Source organism: Heteronotia binoei, chromosome 5 (genome assembly GCF_032191835.1).
Source record: "Heteronotia binoei isolate CCM8104 ecotype False Entrance Well chromosome 5, APGP_CSIRO_Hbin_v1, whole genome shotgun sequence".
In the NCBI taxonomy this organism is placed as follows: domain Eukaryota; kingdom Metazoa; phylum Chordata; class Lepidosauria; order Squamata; family Gekkonidae; genus Heteronotia; species Heteronotia binoei.
In genome coordinates this window covers 105,246,976-105,266,018 of record NC_083227.1, presented here as the reverse complement: position 1 = coordinate 105,266,018, position 19,043 = coordinate 105,246,976, and the positions used below count along the sequence as shown (strand labels likewise).

At 42.8% G+C, this 19,043-nt stretch overlaps 1 protein-coding gene across 1 annotated transcript in view; it reads right to left on the bottom strand.

Moving 5' to 3' along the window:
- PCBP4 (poly(rC) binding protein 4) overlaps nt 1–17,887 on the bottom strand; it is a 52,006-nt gene extending 34,119 nt beyond the window's left edge. The window contains exon 1 of the mRNA XM_060240002.1: nt 17,626–17,887. The gene's annotated coding sequence lies outside the window, so the exon portion shown is untranslated. The remainder of the gene's footprint in view (nt 1–17,625) is intronic.
- Between the last annotated feature and the right edge of the window lie 1,156 nt (nt 17,888–19,043).

The following is a 19,043-nucleotide window of genomic DNA, read 5'->3' as shown; positions in this document are numbered from 1 at the left end:
GTTCACGCAATCAGTTAAATTATCAGGCATTGCTTTTCATTACATTTGTTCATTAAAACCACAAAATATTTTCAATACAGGGAGGTGCTGCATGTACAAGGAATAGCAATGTTTGTCTTTAGTCTCATGTCATCACAATGTTGCTAACAAAACAGTCCAAAACTTTTCAATATGCAATCCCAAATTCAACAGGCATCAAAATAATTTGACATTACATGGAGTCATCGTGCTTTAAAAACCATGACATTTTCACACAGATATTTTGCTCCATCTTGCCTTCCTTATGGCAGCACTGTTTTGGGAAGCATCTCCTTTGTTTGTCCTGCTTCTGTGGCCCAAACTTCACATTGCAATTTTAACACTAGGGTCGGGATTTCCCTGACTTTTCTGTGACATTCAGATGTCAAGAGAGTGGGAGAACTTGTCAAGCACTCAGGGCCCTTATTTGGATTGGACCTGTAGCACAGGGTTGAAAAAGCTTCAGCCCTAACCTCCCCCCTCCCCATATTCCCAACCACCTGAAGTATCCCAGGGGAAGTTTTTGCCCCAATACCATTAGTGCACACACAGTACCTAATGGAACAAAGAACCTGGAGCCATTTGAAGTCAGGAAAATGGCACATGGAAAAGGCTGGAGTCCCATCTCCCACTGCACTGTAGTCCTGATCAGAACCATGGCCCCAGGCACTTGAAAAACTATTGTCCCCTCTCTTGGCATCTGACTGTGGCCATCAGTCAGTTTAGGGGAACACTAGTCCTACACATTAAAAATGGAAACACAGTTTGTGTGTATGTTTCCCCTTGTTATGCTGCAATCTTCCCCCAACTAAGTTTGGTACTACTTTTTGGAAAGATCTCAGTCAGGCACTGTGTAGAAAGTTTTTCCAGGTCCTACTGATTTTCCTTGTTTCAGCCCCCTATGGCCACCATTTTACCTCACCCCATCCATAAGAGATTTTAAAAAAAAATTGATACTAGATTGCTATCTTATAACAGTCGAGTGTGGGCTAATCTGAGACACCTTCAAGTTTGTAGAAAAACCTAAAAATATTATATGGCGTTTTTTTAATCCTCCCCCACCCCCCCACCGATAAAGAGCACTGTCTGCACACATGTAGACAACAGGCTTTCCTGTTTTCTGGAGAGGTAGTGGCAGAGTCCAAACAACTCTCCAACTTGGCTGTGGCAGAGTCCAAGAACTACTCCAGACCCAGCCATGTTGGCAGTGGTGTCTGGAGCTGCTCTGGGCGCAGTGGTGGTGAGTGATGGTCTGGGCCTGGAGCAGCTCCCAGACACTGCTGCCACTGCAGCCAGACCTAGGGTTGCCAAGTCCAATTCAAGAAATATCTGGGGACATTGGGGGTGGAGCCAGGAGACTTTGGGGGTGGAGCCAAGAGACATTGGGGGTGGAGCCAAGATCAAGGCAGTGACAAGCATAATTGAACTCCAAATGGAGTTCTGGCCATCACATTTAAAGGGACGGCACCTTTTCAATGCCTTCCTTCCATAGGAAATAATGGATAGGGGCACCTTCTTTTGGGGCTCATAGAATTGGACCCCCTGGTCCAATTGTTTTGAACCTTGGGGGATATTTTGGGGAGAGGCACTAGATGCTGTACTGAAAATTTGGTGCCTCTACCTCAAAAAACAGCCCCCCCCAGAGCCCCAGATACCCACAGATCAATTCTCCATGATTTTCTATGGGAATAAATCTCCATAAAGAATAATAGAGTTTCCAGCAGACATTTCCCTCCCCTCCTCCTGCTTTCTGATGACCCTGAAGCGGGGGGAGGGCTTCCAAACCGGGGGATCCCCTGCCCCCACCTGGGGATTGGCAACCCTAGCCAGACCTGGGGGTGGCTGCAGAGACCTGGAGCTTTGCTAGGCTACATAATGTGGGGGAGGATTGGAAGGGAGCCATGCCTGGGCTCACTGGGCAAGGGGAGGGGATGGGATTTCCCTCTGCAAGTCTTCCAGACCCTCAATTATAGTTTTAAAATAACAGCCTCTTGCCACAATCTACTAGTTAACATCATTCAATTTTTTAAAATGCCTTTCTCCTTATAGCTCTGCAATAGAAAGGAATAGAGACTTACTTGTTTTTTAAAATGGGAACTTGAGAGAGCTAAAAGATAGATTATAATGCTATAGCACTACAGTGGTCTAGCAATTCCCATTTTAAAAAAACCTGTCAGATAGAGGAAGAATGGTAGCCATGGGATACTGAGACAAGGAAAGTGCATGAAAAGCTGTTGTACTCCATTGCCACTGTATATTTGCAGCAGCAACACCTATACAGAGAATCATCTTTGTGTGAAAACATCTCATGCTGCTAACCATGTATAACTTACCAGACCCAGTGGTTGACTTGTGTTGAGGGTGGTTAAATCAAGGACTTACTTGGGGAGTGATAGGATTTTCTCCTTGCTAAAACATGTCCACTCCAGAATAAAGTCTTTTGCCATAGGCAACAACACATTACACATATTAAATATGCTTAAATTGAATACATCTGATTCTAGCAATAGATTGCTCTGTAGTGCTAGAGTACTCCTGGGTACAAAAAGTGGGACAGAAGATCTGGTACTCCTGGGTACAAAAAGTGGGACAGAAGATCTGGTGTCTAGTCAAGACGCATCATTTGGCCTAAAGTCCACCAATTCTTGATCTAGCTACAGATTTGAAAAAGACAATCTTGTGAGCAATTTGGAATTATCTGCTGAGTGATGGCAGATAGATGTTGTTGCAGAGAAATCACTGAGATAGTAGGCGTGCTTTGGAACAAAAGATAGCTAGTTCTGGAATTTGAGTGCATTTAAGAACAGTCTTTGCAATGTGAAAATGGAAAGGAAATGAATCTAAAGCAGCTGCTCTCCATACAAATCTTAACCGCAGTAGCTGCCTGGTTATCAGTGATGAATGATGAGACCTAGAGTTTGATATTTTAATAGCCAAAGACATCTTGCTATAGAAGTTAAGCAACTGCCAAACTCTGCAAAAATGTCTCAACTCACATAAGTGCAGAAACTGGGGAGGGGGGGGGCGGAGCCATTAGATTGCAGAAATGGAAAATTAAGATGTGTTTGCTCCAAGTAGATGATGCCTTGCATGTTGCTTTTGGCCTGTCTAGTCCTGCTTCGTCAGTAACAGATGCGTGGCACTGGGCAATCTAACAGAACAAAAAAGAACAATGTCCTGATTCTCAGATATCCCTCCCAGCAGAAAGGAAAACATCACCCCAAAGGCCTCAATGTAATTGTGGATGTTTACCAATCGGAATTATGTTTGCCAGCTGGGGAGTGATGGACTGACAGGTTCTTCAAACTGAGGGGTCAGACTCTTCCCAGTTAAGTTTAGGTAACAAGGTTATCACCAATGGTGAAGTCTCAGGTTCCTGAGTAACTTGTCTGGTAAAAATCGACCTCCAAGTTGTATATGTCAGTCATCCCTACACTAAATTATCAATACTGCAACACCTGAACCATTCAAAATGACTGCTTTATCCAATAATACCCATCTTTGCTTATGAGCGATCTGTTCTTTAATTAGTCTGAGCTTTCAGCTTTGTTTTCCCCTCCTCCATTCTGGAAATTAAAAAAAGAGGTCCATATCTTCAGATTCATGGGGTTTCTTTCAGGGTTCCACATGTGTTGCTTGTCCCTGGAGAGGAGCTGTGGTTCAGTGGCGGAGCATCTGCTTTGTATGTAGAAAGCCTCAGATTCAATCCCTGGCATCTCCTGTTAAAGGATCTGGCAGTAGGAGATGTGAAAGACCCCTGCCTGAGACCCTGTGGAATTGCTGTCAGTGTACACAGACAATACTGACTCTGATGGACCAAGGGTCTTATTCAGTATAAGGCAGTTTCATATGTTCATGTTTGGCTTAGAACTACCCTCTGTGCAACCTCTACAATGCTACCTCACGTCTAACTTTACTGCTAATAATCTGTGACTTTCTCTTCAAGCACATCAAAAGCATTTGTGGAATGCAAACCCACACAAGGATGCCAGCCAGTGTGTGTCCCCTCCTCCACCAGGGATCCTAGTCACTTGCTTCTAGGAGGGACGTGGAACAAAGGTGAGGGCTGTGTTTTGTTATTTCATTAATAATCTGAGCTAAACTGTTATGGAGTCCCTTCTGAAAATCCAAAAGAAAAACAGGCTGAAAATTCTAGTTAACTCAGTGTTGAGGCGAGAAGTCAACAGCTGTGTAAATGCAGACACGGACACCCCCTCCTTTCTGATCTCTCTCAGCTGTCCCAGGCGGCAACTGTCCTATCAAAGAGTCTCAGGGGGCTTATTTAGCCTCCCTCTTCTTTATTCTTGCCTGGGAGATTGAATGTCAGGAAAACCTGGGGCTTTGTTTGGGAGGACAGCATGTTTTGGCAGGCAATACAACAGAAGAGAAGCCATTAGACATTGTCTGAGTCCCACTTTCTACACCCTGAAAGAAACCCCATGAATCTGAAGATATTGCTATTACTTCAGTTGTCGTTATGGGCCCTGGTAAAAGTTCCTGTCCCTAGAAGCACAGGCCTTGCTGTGCTTCTATAATACACAACAACAAATAAGAAGAATCTAAAATGGTACAAACTAATATTGATGAAGATATCTGGCATCTTGGTGATTTCTGAGGCTATAACTTACAAAAAATCCTATATATTTTAAAACAGCAACCACCCTTCAAGGAATTTTCCTCTGGCCTACACAGTCTACTATAGGCTTGCCAGTCCCCAGCTCCCTGTGGGGGATACCCTAGTTTTGCAGGCTCTTCCCTGCTGCCAGCCAACTGGCAACAGACACAATGTGCCTTTCCAGCTCCAAAGGCTTCACAGGGGTGTCAAACTCATTTGTTATGAGGGCCAGATCTGACATAAATGAGACCTTGTCCGCTTGCATCGGGCCAGATTAAGTAGCAGAGAAATAAACTTTATAAAGGACACAAACACAATTAAAGATTTTTTTAAGGCCCTTAAAACATGTTTAAAACATTAGCACTCGGTCTTAAAGGTGTTTTCTTTCTGTTTCTCCCATGGGATCTGGGGAACTGGGCAAAGAAAGCTCTGGCTCTTTCCCTCCCTTCCCTGGGGACTAGTACAGGGAGGGAGAGAGGCTTGCCTCAGTAATTCTGCTGTGTGATTAAGAGAGCCTAGCATAGCAAACTCTGCCTTCCCCCCTTCCTTCCCATGGGAGGAGCCTCAGCCAATGAAGAACACAGAAGTTTTGCTCTGAAGCTCCTGTGAGACTGAGCCTAGCAAAGCAAGCTCTGCCTTCCCCCCTTCCTCCCTAAAGGAGAAGTCTCAGCCAATGGAGAACACAGAGGTTTTGCTCTTTAGCTCCTGTGAGATTGAGCAAGCCGTGCAAAGCAAGCTATTATGCAGAAGGCAGGGGGGTTTTTGTTGAGAAAGCCCAGCAGGAATTCATTTTCCTATTAGACCACACACCCTGACATCACCATGGGGTGGGACCAAAGCAACTTACATCATTCTCCTCTCCCCCCTTTGATCTACACAACAATCCTGTGAGGTAGGTTAGGCTGGAAGTCTGTGACTGGTCTGAAATCACCCAGTCAGCTTCCACAGCAAGAACCTGTGTCTGGCAGACCCCACTCTGAAGCCCAAACTCCTAGGCAATACTAGCTGTTATGGAGGGCTGCTGCTGAACAGTAGCAAGCAGCCAGGCGTAGGGTAGCCAATCCCCAGGTGGAGCCTGAAAATTTCCTGGGATCACAACTGAACTCCAGACAACAGATCTCTCTCCCCAACCTGGAGGGTGCTTTGGAGGGTGGACTCTATGTAGGGTTGCCAAGTCCCCTGCGGCCTCTGGTGGGAAACTTTTTTCATGTGCACATAGCATGCATGGTGTGATGGCATCACTCATAAGTGACATCATTGTGCAAGCGACGTCACATGCCCTGTATAATTTTATGAAATGTTGTTAGCCGCCCTGAGCCCACCTCGGCGGGGAGGGCAGGATATAAATAAAATTTTATTATTATTATTATGCTAGCCACTATAGGAGCTTCTGGGAAAACTCTATGGTTTTCCCAGATGCTCTAGCAATTTGGGAGGGAAAACTCTAGTTTCCTCCCAAATTGCTAGAGCATCTGGGAAAACCATAGAGTTTTCCTGGAAGCTCCTAGAGTGGCCAGCACTTATGAGTGACGTCATAGTGCCAGCGACATCGAGAGGGGATCTCCCTGTTGGCCCACTGCAGGCTGGTGGTTTGGGGACCCCCAAAGTGGGAGAATCCCCTCCCCACCTGGGAGCTTGGCAGCCCTGACTCTATGGTATTCTATTCACCTGAGGCCTCTCCCTTTACTGACAAAAATAGCCTGGGTTGCTGAGCAACTGCCTCTGGCTAGCACTTCCCAGATGGCAGTCAGCCTCTAAGCCATCCCAGTAGATACTGGCCTCCGTAACTATTTCTGTGGCCTTTGGAGGCTGTGTGTGCTGGGAGGCCTTTTGTGAGGCTGCAGTAGCTCTGCAGCCCTTTCTGAGGCTGGTTGACAGAGAGGACACGGAATATAGAGTTGGTGATGTGGCTCTGTCTCTGAGATAAGACTGCTTTTGGAAGTTTGTTCAACATTCCTAGACCTGGGAGGAGAAGAGCAGACTCAGCTGATGCGAGGCCAGAGGAGGTGACAAACGTGTGATGAGCCAATAGCTGATGCCCCCACAGTTTGATTTTGCCACCATGATACCATGATATGGGCTTTATTACTAAAGGATGCCCCATGGTCATTCCCACTCAGAGATTTCATTTCTCTTAGTTGAATATTCAGAGGAGAGGGCTTGAAGCATGAAGAAGACCACTCTGGGGCACCAAAGAGTAAACATAACAATTTTTTTAAAGGCAAAATCTCTCCCCAAAGGAAGATCAGAACAAAACAGGTTGATTTATCAAGGATTATGTCATAAAAGAGGAATTGTTGGAGCATATGTTCATTGTCCTGAGGTTCTTGGAAGAAAGGCAGAATATAACATTGTGCCATCTAAGCAGAGTTACACCCTCCTCAGTCCGTCCAAGTCAGTATAACAGCTGTTATAGTTAAGTATCAGTGTGAAAGATGATTAGTTTGCAGTTATTCTGGAACAATAATTTACAAGGGGCTTTTTAAAAATTATATTCCACATATTCCCAACTGTTGACTCAACTAAATCAGCCTCTAGTTTTTTGACAGATAGTAAATCATAGTGGTGAAAGAACAAAGTTGAGTCCAGTATTTTAAGATCAACATTTAATTCTGGGTATAAGCGTGTACACAAAAGTTTATACGCAGAATTAACCTTTGTTGGTCTTAAAGGTACCAATGGACTCAAATGTTGTACCATCACTTTCACTTCAGATCAACTCGGCTACCCATCTGAATCTGTAGTGGCTAAAGTTCATGACATTAGGTATGAACGCTCCATGGTCAAAAAAGTAGCAGTTATTGTTAACAGCACAAGTAATTCACCTTGAATCCCAGTGAGAAAGATGGACTATTAGTTAATTAAACTGTTCTACATAATCATCACTAACCTCGTTGATGGAAAGGGGCACTGTGGTCCTCTCTAAAGGCACTACGAACGCTTTCCCTTATAGCATATCTATGGAAGCAAGGGAAAGTGGTTGTTGGATGCACTCAATGAGCCATGTGCTCTGTAAGCTGATTTTCTGCCAGTCTACATAACAATGGCAGGCAGGCGCATGAAGATGCTGGAAATTGAGGTGTAGGGATCCCCTGTCCCATTTCTTTTATAATCTAGATCATCAGACTGAGTGTTAAAGCATCAAAAAAGGAATCAGATACATAGCTTCTTAGAAAAAAAATGAAGCCATGAAATTTAAATATATACAGATAATCAAGGTCTTTATCAATAATTTCACAACTTTAAAACAAAATTACATATTCTTGAAACATGAAATCAATACAAATATCAAATCATAAAATTTGCCAAAACCTAACAAAAATTGTATCTGAAGAAGTGTGATTATATCTGAATGTGACTGTATCTGCAGTTGATACCTTGAATAAAATTTTGTTGGTCTAAAAGGTGCCACTGGACTCAAGCTTTGTTCACCTAAAAAAAAGACAGTCTGTTCAACTCAAGTTTTAATTGTTTCCACGAATTTCAATATGAAATTTATTTTTTACCCTTAACAGTTTCTCAGAACTTCATAAATGTGTTCCATATCGCTAATTCTTCCACAGGGAGTAGTTTTCTATATTTATATTGAATATAAAAAATAATACGTTGTTTTCCATCTTTTAATGACCTATAAGCTAACTGGCAGCAGTGATGTCAGTTTCCAAAACTGCATAAGTACTCTAGCTGCGAAAATAATTTCATTATACCCTTTGTATCCTAGCCAAAGATGATCTTAAATAAATAAATTCTGCTAGCATTAGCATTCTTACTACACATATCACTTAAAGAGGTTTCCACACCACCAGGTATTTGCAATTATTATTGTTCAACAAGGGGGTTGCAAATCAGGACTGACATTGGCAGGAGAACAAGAGCAGGAACACCAGAAACTGTGGAGGAAAGGGAGCATATCTTAGATGTGAAGGACTGTATTTCAAGGACCATCTCCTTCCATTTGTCCCTTTGTGTCAACTATGGTTGACAGGCAGCCATCTGTTGGGTATCCCACCGCTTAGCGTGGCCCATCTGACATCAACCAGAGTTCAGGCCTTTTCCATCATGGCTCCAGCCCTGTAGAATGGGCTTCCTGAGGAGGTGATGAGGACCCCTTCTTAAGAGATCTTCAGGAGGCACTGCAAGGCCTGCCTATTTGCCAGGGCTTTGGAGTGGTTTAAATGGCAGCCATCTTTAAAGGCAGGGGGGAGATTTGTGGTTTGTTATTTTATTTTTAGTTTTAACTGTGTTATTAACTATTATTTTGAGCCACCATGAACCACATAGAAAAGCAGGATGTAAATGCTTCAGTAAATAAATAAATACATAGTTAACTCTGGCTGAAATGTTTCCAAGCAGAGACCTGAACTTTCCAACCTGTATTTTCATTGATGAAGACAGAAATTTCTTATAAAATAAACAGTAAAAGATAATGCTTTGCTTGTTTCATATTTCGTAATATCTGGGAACTGCAAAACTGTCTATATCAGTTTACCACATACAGACATGCCTCAACCATAGCCTCTCACATGGTCCACTCTAACATGTTTTGAGGAGAAAATTCCTCCCTTCGTTTCTTTAGAGCAGGTGATCAATTTAACTCTGTGCATGTGACTGAGACACAACCTTATTAAGCATTTAATCCCGTTTATACCCTGATCCTTTGTTGGTGACCACAGCGACTAGGCTGAGATCTGGCTTAGTTTGGAAGTTTCTGTAGTGAAGTCAGTGATGTAACAGCAGTGAGAGTCAATGTGGAATCTGGCCTGTTGTGCCTAGAATTGGGGGTGGGGAGGATGGGGGGGTGTTGCACTGTCGGAGTATCCTGTGATGAAAAATACAGGGTTCTCAGTGTGTCACAGAAGAATGACTTTTTATTTCTGTCATAAAGCTGAAGAGCTACAATTTGATGAGAACTGTGGCTCTGTGGTTACAGAATGAGGAAACTGAGGAACTGAGCTTTCCCTTGGTATCTCTCTAAAGCTATTGGTTAGATTTTAAAAATCAGAAATAAAAGAACATGAGGAAGATGTGGTTGGAAGGCCACTGAGGTGAGAGAAAGAGAGGTGAGAAGGTCCTAAATAAGCAGTCCTTTAAAAAATAAGATACGCCAAGGAAGTGATGTCAGTCAGAAATCCTACATAAGCAGTCCTTTAAAAAATAAGATAAGTCCCTCAAAGGAAGTGACATCAGTCAAAAACCCTACATCTTAAGAAATTCAAGAATCTGTGAACATCCAAAATGCCAGACTTTGAATTATGCCACGAGGCACTATCCAAAATACCAAGATCGCAATTCTAAATATATTTACTAGGAAATAAATCTCACTGACTTCAACAAGATTTACCTCTGAGGCAACCTGCTTAGAGATGTGCTACACCAATGGAAAGTGATTAGATTTAGCTTCTATTTTGATACTGATCTATACACCCTTGCAGAGAGAAGTTTCCTGCTTCCTGAAACTGGGGCAAAGTAGGCTCAGCTAGATGAAAAGTCCCTGTGCTGGCTGTTGCTGAGTTCTGAGAGAGCAGAGAACAGGGAGGGCAAAGATTCTGCACATAGTATGAGCAACTGGCAGCTTGAAAAGAGAACAGATGGCATGAGTGACAAGATCTGCCAATGGAAGGGATCATCAACCCATGCCACTTATTAGAGACTGATCCATTGGCAGCCCTTTGGCTCCCAGGGCTCAGTGCAGCTCTCCATCAAAGCACTCAGCTTACTGTCAGAGGCTAGGCAAGCATGAGGATAAAGCTATATTTTATACAGCTGAAGAGACAAATAGGCCACACTGGGCATCCCTCAAAGCTTTATACAGCCTGCTTAAGTACTAGTCTTGAAGCCTCCAGGACATAGTCTCTTTCCCCATCAAAATGACACTGAATTATTCTAATTAATTTATTGCTAACACACATTATAGATTTAGTGTATTCACAAACTTATGCATACTTCATACATCCACAAGGAAGCCAAACCACAGCTCCCAGTATATTAGCGCTTCAGTATACTAGCACTCCAGAAGTGATAGTGTACATATTTATTTATTTAAATTTCTGTATCCTACTTTCCTCTTCAATGGAGACCCAAAATAGCATCATTTGACCCTTCCTCAATTTTATCCTTATAACAACTCTGTGAGGTAGGCCAGGCTGAGAGAAAGTTGTTCCAAGGTCACTCAGAGAGCTTCCATGGCAGAGTGGGAATTTAAACCTGGGCCTACCAGTACTACAAGAGGCTGGCTACTATATGTTCACTCTCAGTCCTAAATACATGCAATATTATATGCGTCCAATTAGACAACTTTCTGATATGGTTAAATAAAAAGAGGTTAAAGGAGAATGGGGTGAGAATTCTCATATCCAATTAAGAATTTATTTTATAAGAATTGCATTTGTCCCCAGAATTAAGGGACTAAAATTAAGGGCTCAGTTGCTCTTTATATCAAGAAGGAAAGGAGTCAACATCAAGGTTTTGAAGTGGCTTTTATTTTTAGCTTCATTCTGAAATGTCCTCAGTAACCTCCCAGAAAGAGTACGTATCTTTGCAGAAGGTTCATTAAACTACTGGTCTGCAAGCAGCAATTTAAACAAATCCCGAATGCCAAAGGGCAAGAAATTTAGCTGCCCAAACATAAACATCTGCAGAATGTCCCCAAATGAAATATAGGTGGGATCCTTTGTGGGTAACAGCTGTTCACATTGTAGCAACATAATGGTATGGCAGCTATAGCACCTGAGGCCGCTGGTATTAAATGTTTCACAGGAAGCCTCTGTAAACCTCTGTGACGCGAAAGCATGGAGGGAATGCTGGATGGAAATTCCTGATCATTGCAGGGTCCATTACCCCTTCAGATGTTCGGCAACCAATAAGCCCTTGAAGGGCAAACCCTGGCAACCTCAGCCTGAAGGGCCACAGAGACTGGGATATTTGGAGGGCTGGGAGGACACTGCATGGAAATTCCGGGACTTTTCCCTTTATTGTCATGTGGTTTTTTAAAAAGATTTTTAGCCCTTTTTAATTGAAAAACTGAGCAGGCAGTATTCTGCTCAGTTGCAGGCTCCATATACAGTAAATCTTGTAGTATTCTAGCCAATGAGTGCAAAAGAATCCAAAGCACTGACAAGCAAAGGAAGCAGTCATGTCCTGATTATTTCCTTTCTATTGCATGTGCTGTCCACAGGAGAAGGGGGAAGGATTTCTGATCTTCATTGGCAACTGCAGCAGTTGCTGTCTCTAAAACAATTTCATAATTTTCCTGGCTGAGATGGTGGTCAGTGATTTTTCCAATCTGTGAACAAATCTGGTTGACACATGGAGCTGGAGCTCACAGATCCTTTCCACTAATGGTGATACCTTTCTCTGGCACAAGTAGCCTCATCCTGACTCAAATGACTTTTTGACAGAACAGTCTCTGTCATCTGTATTGTGTTCAGTTTGAGGCACCACAATTTAAGAACAATATAGATAATCTGGAATGTGTCTAGAGGAGGTCAACAAAGATGGAGAGGGGTCTGGAGACAACGTCCTATGAGGAAAAGTTGAAGGAACTTGGTATGTTTAGCCTGGAGAGGAAATGACTGAGAGGTGATATGATCACCATCTTCAAGTACATGAAGGGCTGTCATATAGCGTAGAGCTGTTTTCTGTTACCCTAGAACCAACAGGTTGAAATTAACTCAAAAGAATTTCTGGCTAAACATTTGGAAGAACTTCCTGACAGAGCGGTTCCTCAGTAGAGCAGGGCTCTTGTGTTGGAGGAAAGCACCATAATTATGAGAACAAATCCACAGTATCCAGCCCATGATTTTTGCTTTTATGACTCAGGGAGGGCACTTAGTGTTTTTGTTCCTGGCTTAAGAACAGAGTGGCAGGTTCTTGATATATACATTTTAATGTTACAAAAATGAAAAAAAATACTAGATTCTATTTACATTTGTATTTAGATTTTGATTTATGCTGTTAAACAGACAATCTGCCTATTGCCCGGCTCACAGTTTCCGATAATAGGTCTGCTCTGTTCTTTGCCTATACACTTTAAACCAACACTCCACTGCTATCCTCCCATTCCTTCTGTTATAAGACTGTGGTCTAATACTCTGGGAAGGACATGAGAAGACAGCTCAATTTATAGCATCACGAGAAGGGGAAATACTTTAAAACTGAATTGCCATGCTTTACCTACCCCTCTCTGTCCCCCCTTCAGTTCCTTGTGACCACTGGAGAATCCCTCCTATAAGAAAGTTATCTAGCAAAAAAATAAGCAACAATTCAAACTACACTTGGCTGATGTTATTTTCTGTCCTAATTTCCATAGAAAGCTCTGTTTGTTTTTTGTTTACTTAGCATTTTTGTATGCCATCTCTCAATATATTTCCAAATGGATAAAAAGTTTAATATATTTAAAAGCAGTACAGTAATAAAGCAATATCCCTGAAAGATTTATTTCTGTAGTCTGTCCTGCATACTTTAGACCTTAGCTCCTGTCTTCTAGGATGGATTATGATACATGGAGAATTTAAAAAATGGTAACAAATTAAGAACAAGAATTAAAAGAACAAAATAGGAATGTTTCTTTAAAATGCTTGGGGGGGTTGCCTTTTTAAGGGCAAAAGAGAATCTACACTGTGAAGAAATTTGGAATTTGCAAAGAAAGTCTGGTCTTCATTTAAGAAATTTATTGCTAGGGAATAACAGGATGATATATTAGGTATTTTCCTGTGTGTAGGCATAAAGGGCTTTTGTTTGGTATTTTTTCCTGTAGATTTTTAAAATATTTGTTTTGATTTTGCTTAATTTTTCCTTCAGTGTAATCCTAATTTGTTTTGTTCCTTAGTTTTTTTCAATTTTCAGACTTTTAAAATCTTAGCTCTTCTCAAGAGGTTAGAACTCATGAGATTCATAGAAAAGCTCCATAAAACATACCAACAAAGTCAGAAGATGACATAATTTGGAGCTGTCAACAGTAGCAATATACTCTAGAAATATCAATCTCAACATGTTCACCTTTATTTAATCATATTAAAGCAGCAGCATTACGAAAAAAAATATTAAACAACTTTGGAAAGTTACCACTAAGCATGGTAACTGCTTCTGAAACCTATTAAATCCTGTCCTCAAATAGCTGAGTCCAGTAATATCCAGATTCTTTCCAAGAGGAAAAGCCAGTATGATAGCTTTCTCTTCAAAAGCTTTCCCCAAGGCAAGAGTTTTGCTAATGTTATAAGTGTAAGTAATGCTTTCTTGTGCCTAGAGCTAAAAACTGACACCCAATCCCTCTCTGGTCTGCAACTCTTTTTTAGTGACACAAGGAGACAGATGTTAGAAAAAGGAAAATGGAATTTGTTACCTCTGGAATCCAATGCAAGTATTTCACATTCTTTATAATAGAAGGCCCAGGATGATTCCCCTATCTTCACCTCAGTATTCTGCAACTTGATTATTTCACTCCATTCCTGAGAAAACTCCACCCAGTTTTATGACATCATCAATGTCATCACCATTCGGCTAGTTTTCTGTGAATAACATCCTTATATCTTAAGTGCCTTACAAACTTTTAACTCATTCTGAAAATCTTCTCCTCCATGGTACAGATGAAGAAACCGAGGCACAAAATTGGAATTGCTGGTAGTATAGTATTGCAGTGGCAGGACCGTGAGTAGCTTCTAGCTTTCAGCTATTCATTTGCTACTACTAAACAATGGATGGTTTACAAATTATTCCAACAAGAGCAATTCTGAAGTACAAATCAAATATGAATCCAATGGCTGATTTTAAAGCAATAAAATGGAACTTCAGGGGAAAGTGGCAATTTATAAAACTGGACATAGCCATCAGAAACGTACGGTACCCACAGTAAAGTCTTATTGGCTTCCTCCCTGGTTGTTTGCATTTATTTGTTTGTATGTTTATGTCTATATATAGATGTATTGTTAAACATTTATATATACATTTTAAATGTTGTTTTAATGTTTTAAATATTTTAATGCTTTTGGGAGCCTATTTGGGTAGGAAGGCGGCATACAAATGTTTTAAATTAATAAATCTGCAGTCAAGGATACAAGTTCTGTTCATGGCTATCTTCAAAGCTCTTGGTGACTTTACTTTGGCTGCAAATGCTATTGCTGAGGTGCCTATTTTGTTTCTTGCATCACAGCTTTGTTCAAATATTCTAAGACCCCTTATTTCATTTCTTACAAACAAAGCTGGAGTGTACAAAGAATAACATAGTTTTAATAAGCTGCCAGTGGAAGCTTGTGTGGGTAGTATTCTTATTAATCCTCCTCAACTCACCCCCAGCTTTCACATGAGAAGGCTCTCTTACTGGGGAACAAGAACAATTCTTGGTGTGTTCCCTGAATGCTAAGGAGGAGAGTAAAAGCCCTTAAAAAGCTGACCTCATAGCTGCTCTGAATATTGATATTTAGGTCCCAGAATGCTTGGACAGGATAGGGTAGAGGGTGTGTGGCTTTAAAAGCACAAAGAACAAAAAGGAATTTTGACAATTCAGCCTAGGCTGAAAAAGCCCCATTGCAGCAGAGGGTGATGAATCTGTTGGAACAGTGGTGTTACTGTACAGAATGCCCTGCAGACTTTCCCCAGAGACGCCATTATGGAAGATCCTGCTGGTCACAAGGAAGACACTGTCTTAAAACGTTCTCCTTAATTAGGAGGGTCGATGAAGACGGATACTCACTCTGTTCCTAAGAGAAAGGAATACTTATCAAACTTTTTCTTTCGAGTTGTTCATCAGTTTCTTTCAAAATTGTCTGCATTTGCAAACATCTGCTGGAAAATTCTGCTTTTAAGCTAAGCATGCCTCTTTTAGGAAGATTATTTTGGCAGAGAATAAGGTCTTCCTTTGGAACCTCTCAGCATGACAGTGGAGCTAGAAGCACTGTTATGTTGTCACTGTTGCCTCAAAAGTATCTACTTCAATCTGAAGGGAAAGTGATAAGACTGTAATGAATCTATATCTTGAAGGTCTAAGAATAATATCGACTTCCACCCCTCTTTAGGAACCTTTAGCTGAATGAGGACATTAACAAAAGTCCATCCAACCCAAACTCTGAATCAGGATGTTGGTTTCTCTTAGTTTTTGCCTGGAAGACTCATACACCCATCTTAAACATGTTCACGTTACTTATCTGCAAATAAAATGCTTAGAATTACAGCCTAAAATCTGGGATGCCTTCTATAATACCCCCCACATCCTCCCCACACACACATGCACCATCTTCGGGCAGTCATATGGGCATTAACAGTTACACCTCACAGAATTCTATGGAGTTGCCATTGTGGTCACATGATTCTATGGCCCCTTCCACAAGATAAAAGGAATGGTTCTGTGTATCTAGAGAATAAAGATTTTGTATTCTGTCTTGGAAAATGTTCCAAGAAGCTCTGAGTAGTATAATAGTTTTGACCTTTTCCACCTTATTATCACAACAACCCTGAGAGGTAAGTTTGGTGGCTAGTGACTAGTCCAAGGTCATCCAGAAAGCTTCATGGCCCAGTGGTGGTTAGAACCCTGGTTTTCCCAGTATTCTTTGTCTATTGCATCACACTGATTCTGAAATAAATTTTGAGACTCTTAAATTGTGGCATTTCTGAGGCAATGCCCATCCCCCATGAGCACCCCATGTCACCCACATCATTATTTTTGTATGTTGTACGTGATGCTTGGACCCTGTCATTAAAGTGGCCAGAAATGACTGGGATAAGAATGGCATTCAGTAGCTGTTGGGAACAAAAGGATGCATGTGTGTTGAAAAGAACGAATGCAATCTGCTGCCAAAGAGAAGCAGGTGCTGGAAACCAAGGCTATGTCACAAATGGAATGAACTGGGCAGATTCATCACCCAACCAGTCCCCAAGGACCTTACCACAATAGCAATCTGAGCTCAGATGTAGGCTGTGCCAGTCTGGAGTCGGGCTAGGAAGATGAATGGAGCACAATAAAAATAGGGAGCATGCACAGACCCAGTTATGGAGAGCAAGAGTCAGAATAGCAGGTCATCCCCTGAGAAGTGCCATCTTCAAGTGGTGCCATAAAAGATAAAGGCGGCCAAACTTGAGGTGTGTAGACACACTACTAAGGATTAGAAGCGCACAGGGTGCTGCAGGTCTAGAAAGGCTGCCCTGAGTTTACAAGGGGAGCCAGAAGAAACAAAAGGAAGGGGGCAGGTGGTGAAAGTCAGAAAAAAAATTAGGGAATCGAGCGGAGAGAGAGAGAGAGAGAGAGAGAGAGAGCTGCCCAGCTAAGACTGATAGGTTTAGCGGAGCCGCAGCTAAAAAGGAGACACCCTGCATAGTGGCTAATTTTAGGAAGATAAACGGGACTCTTGTGGCAGCGTTTTAATTCAGCATAAATGTTCGCGTCCTGAAGTCGGAATTAGCGGGAATAAAACGGTGTTCGTCTTTAAAGTGCCCCAAGCCTGGCCCTGAATGAGTTCTTGCCTTTTAACTTGGGCTCAGCGCGCCGCCGAGGGATTGGGGCGCGGGTCATTCTGTCTCCGCCAAAAGTTCAGAGGCAGGCAGGGAGGGAGGGAGCCGACCGCGAGTCTCGAGGCCGCCGAATGTGCAGTGTGGGCGCCCCGCGGGAGTCCGGAGAAACCAGGTGCCGGAAGGGGGTGGGGGGGGGCTGATGGGGCTGGGAAAACGCGGGCCGGGCGACTGGGAGGACGAAGGAGGAAGAGGAGAGCATCCCGCAGCCGCTTCGCAAGTCCCCTCCGCCTGGTCCAGGCTCAGCCGCCCGCAGCATCCCGGCGCTCCTGAAGGAAGGAGCCTTCCAACTTCCGACGCATGGCTCAGACCGACGCGGAGCGAAACTTTCTCTCGCCCTTTCTTTCTTTCCCTCCAATTCCCGCCGGCAGAGCGGCGCGCCTGGCCGTGCGTCACCCTCGCTGCGAAGCGGGGCTGGGGGGCCCTTTCCTCAGACCCTTCGGCGCCAAGCGAAGTTCGAGCCGGGACCACGCGTAACGCCCCCTTCCCGCTCTTACCTGCGGGCGACGTCCGGAGAGCTCTTTTGTGCCTCCTAGTCCCACATTGTCCCCGGGAGAGGCGTTTGTGACAACTGGGAGTGACATCAGCCCGGAACAATGAAATCAAATGCTTGACAGGAGAGGGAGGCGCAGGCCAAAGCCTCGGGACTACGTTACCCGCCTCAGCAACCCCGCCCAGCCTCCCTCGGTCCCTCCTTTGCGCGCTGGCTCCCTCCAGGATCCAATTACAGCGGATAAAGGAGACACCAGAGGAACAATGCACACTGGGTAAGACCATCTGCCAAGGACAGGGACATTCCACCCCCCACCCCCATCCTCCTCCCCTTGCAATGAGGATCCCTCTCTCCCCGTGTTGTGTTTTGCATTCTTTTCCTGGAAACCGATCGGCAGGCAGGGCCGGCCGGGCTGCAGTCCACCACCAAGGGCAGAGGAGGGAAAACGGCTGGACTTGGGCGGGGGCTGTGGTACTTGTGCTTCCTCCTTTCCCCATCCCATGGCCGCCTCTTTTGATTTATCCCCAAATCCAGATGCCATTGAATAGCTTGCGGCCTAAGAAGAAACCTGCATTACTTCTTTTGCATAACCAGGGGAGCCTCAGGTAGGTGGGATCACTCTCAGGTCACCCTGCCCAGTTCTTCCAAACAAGGAGTGTGCTGGTTTATCTCAAGATGAAGAGTCTTTGTTTATCCAGGGACTAGTTCACATCCTTTAAACTTGCCTTGGCGTTACCTCGTGATCATGTACAGTTTTGAGGACAAGACAAAATTAACAGCAATTTTACAATATTAGGTATCATATATTGCTCTCTGAGATGCCAGTGATCTTGTCTAAACGGGGTTGTGTGCAATACACAAATGGAGGCATTGGTATTAAGCTTATTCACCTTATGCCACTGTAGTCTTTTCTATCACAGAAGGGGGGATCTGTCTATTAGTGTGCTGACTATGCCCTCTACATGAATATCTTTTTGTTGCAAAGAGAGTGAAAAGCTACTTAGTAAAATCATAGCTGTGAGACTGGTCTAGTGGTACAACATTCAATTAAGACGAGGTGGTGTGAGAGTGCATGTGAGGAATATTCTTTTTCAGTTTTAAAAGTTTTATTAGTTTCAAGGAGTTAGGAATAGGGAGTAGGAAGGGATAAAAAATAAAGATTACAAATCAGTCTTAATCTGCATAAAAATACTTTCAAAGACTACAAGTCTACATCCGCAATACTTTCTTAAAATACATAAATTGTCACATATTGTTGTCTCTAAACTATGCATCATCAACATTTTGATATTTTATATTATAAATCTTTTTGTTAAAATAATTATTAAAAGTGACATTTCCAATAAAGGCAATATTGTAATACAGAATACAGGAAAAAGGAGATATAAATTCACACCAGAGAATCTTAAGAGTCTTGAGTAT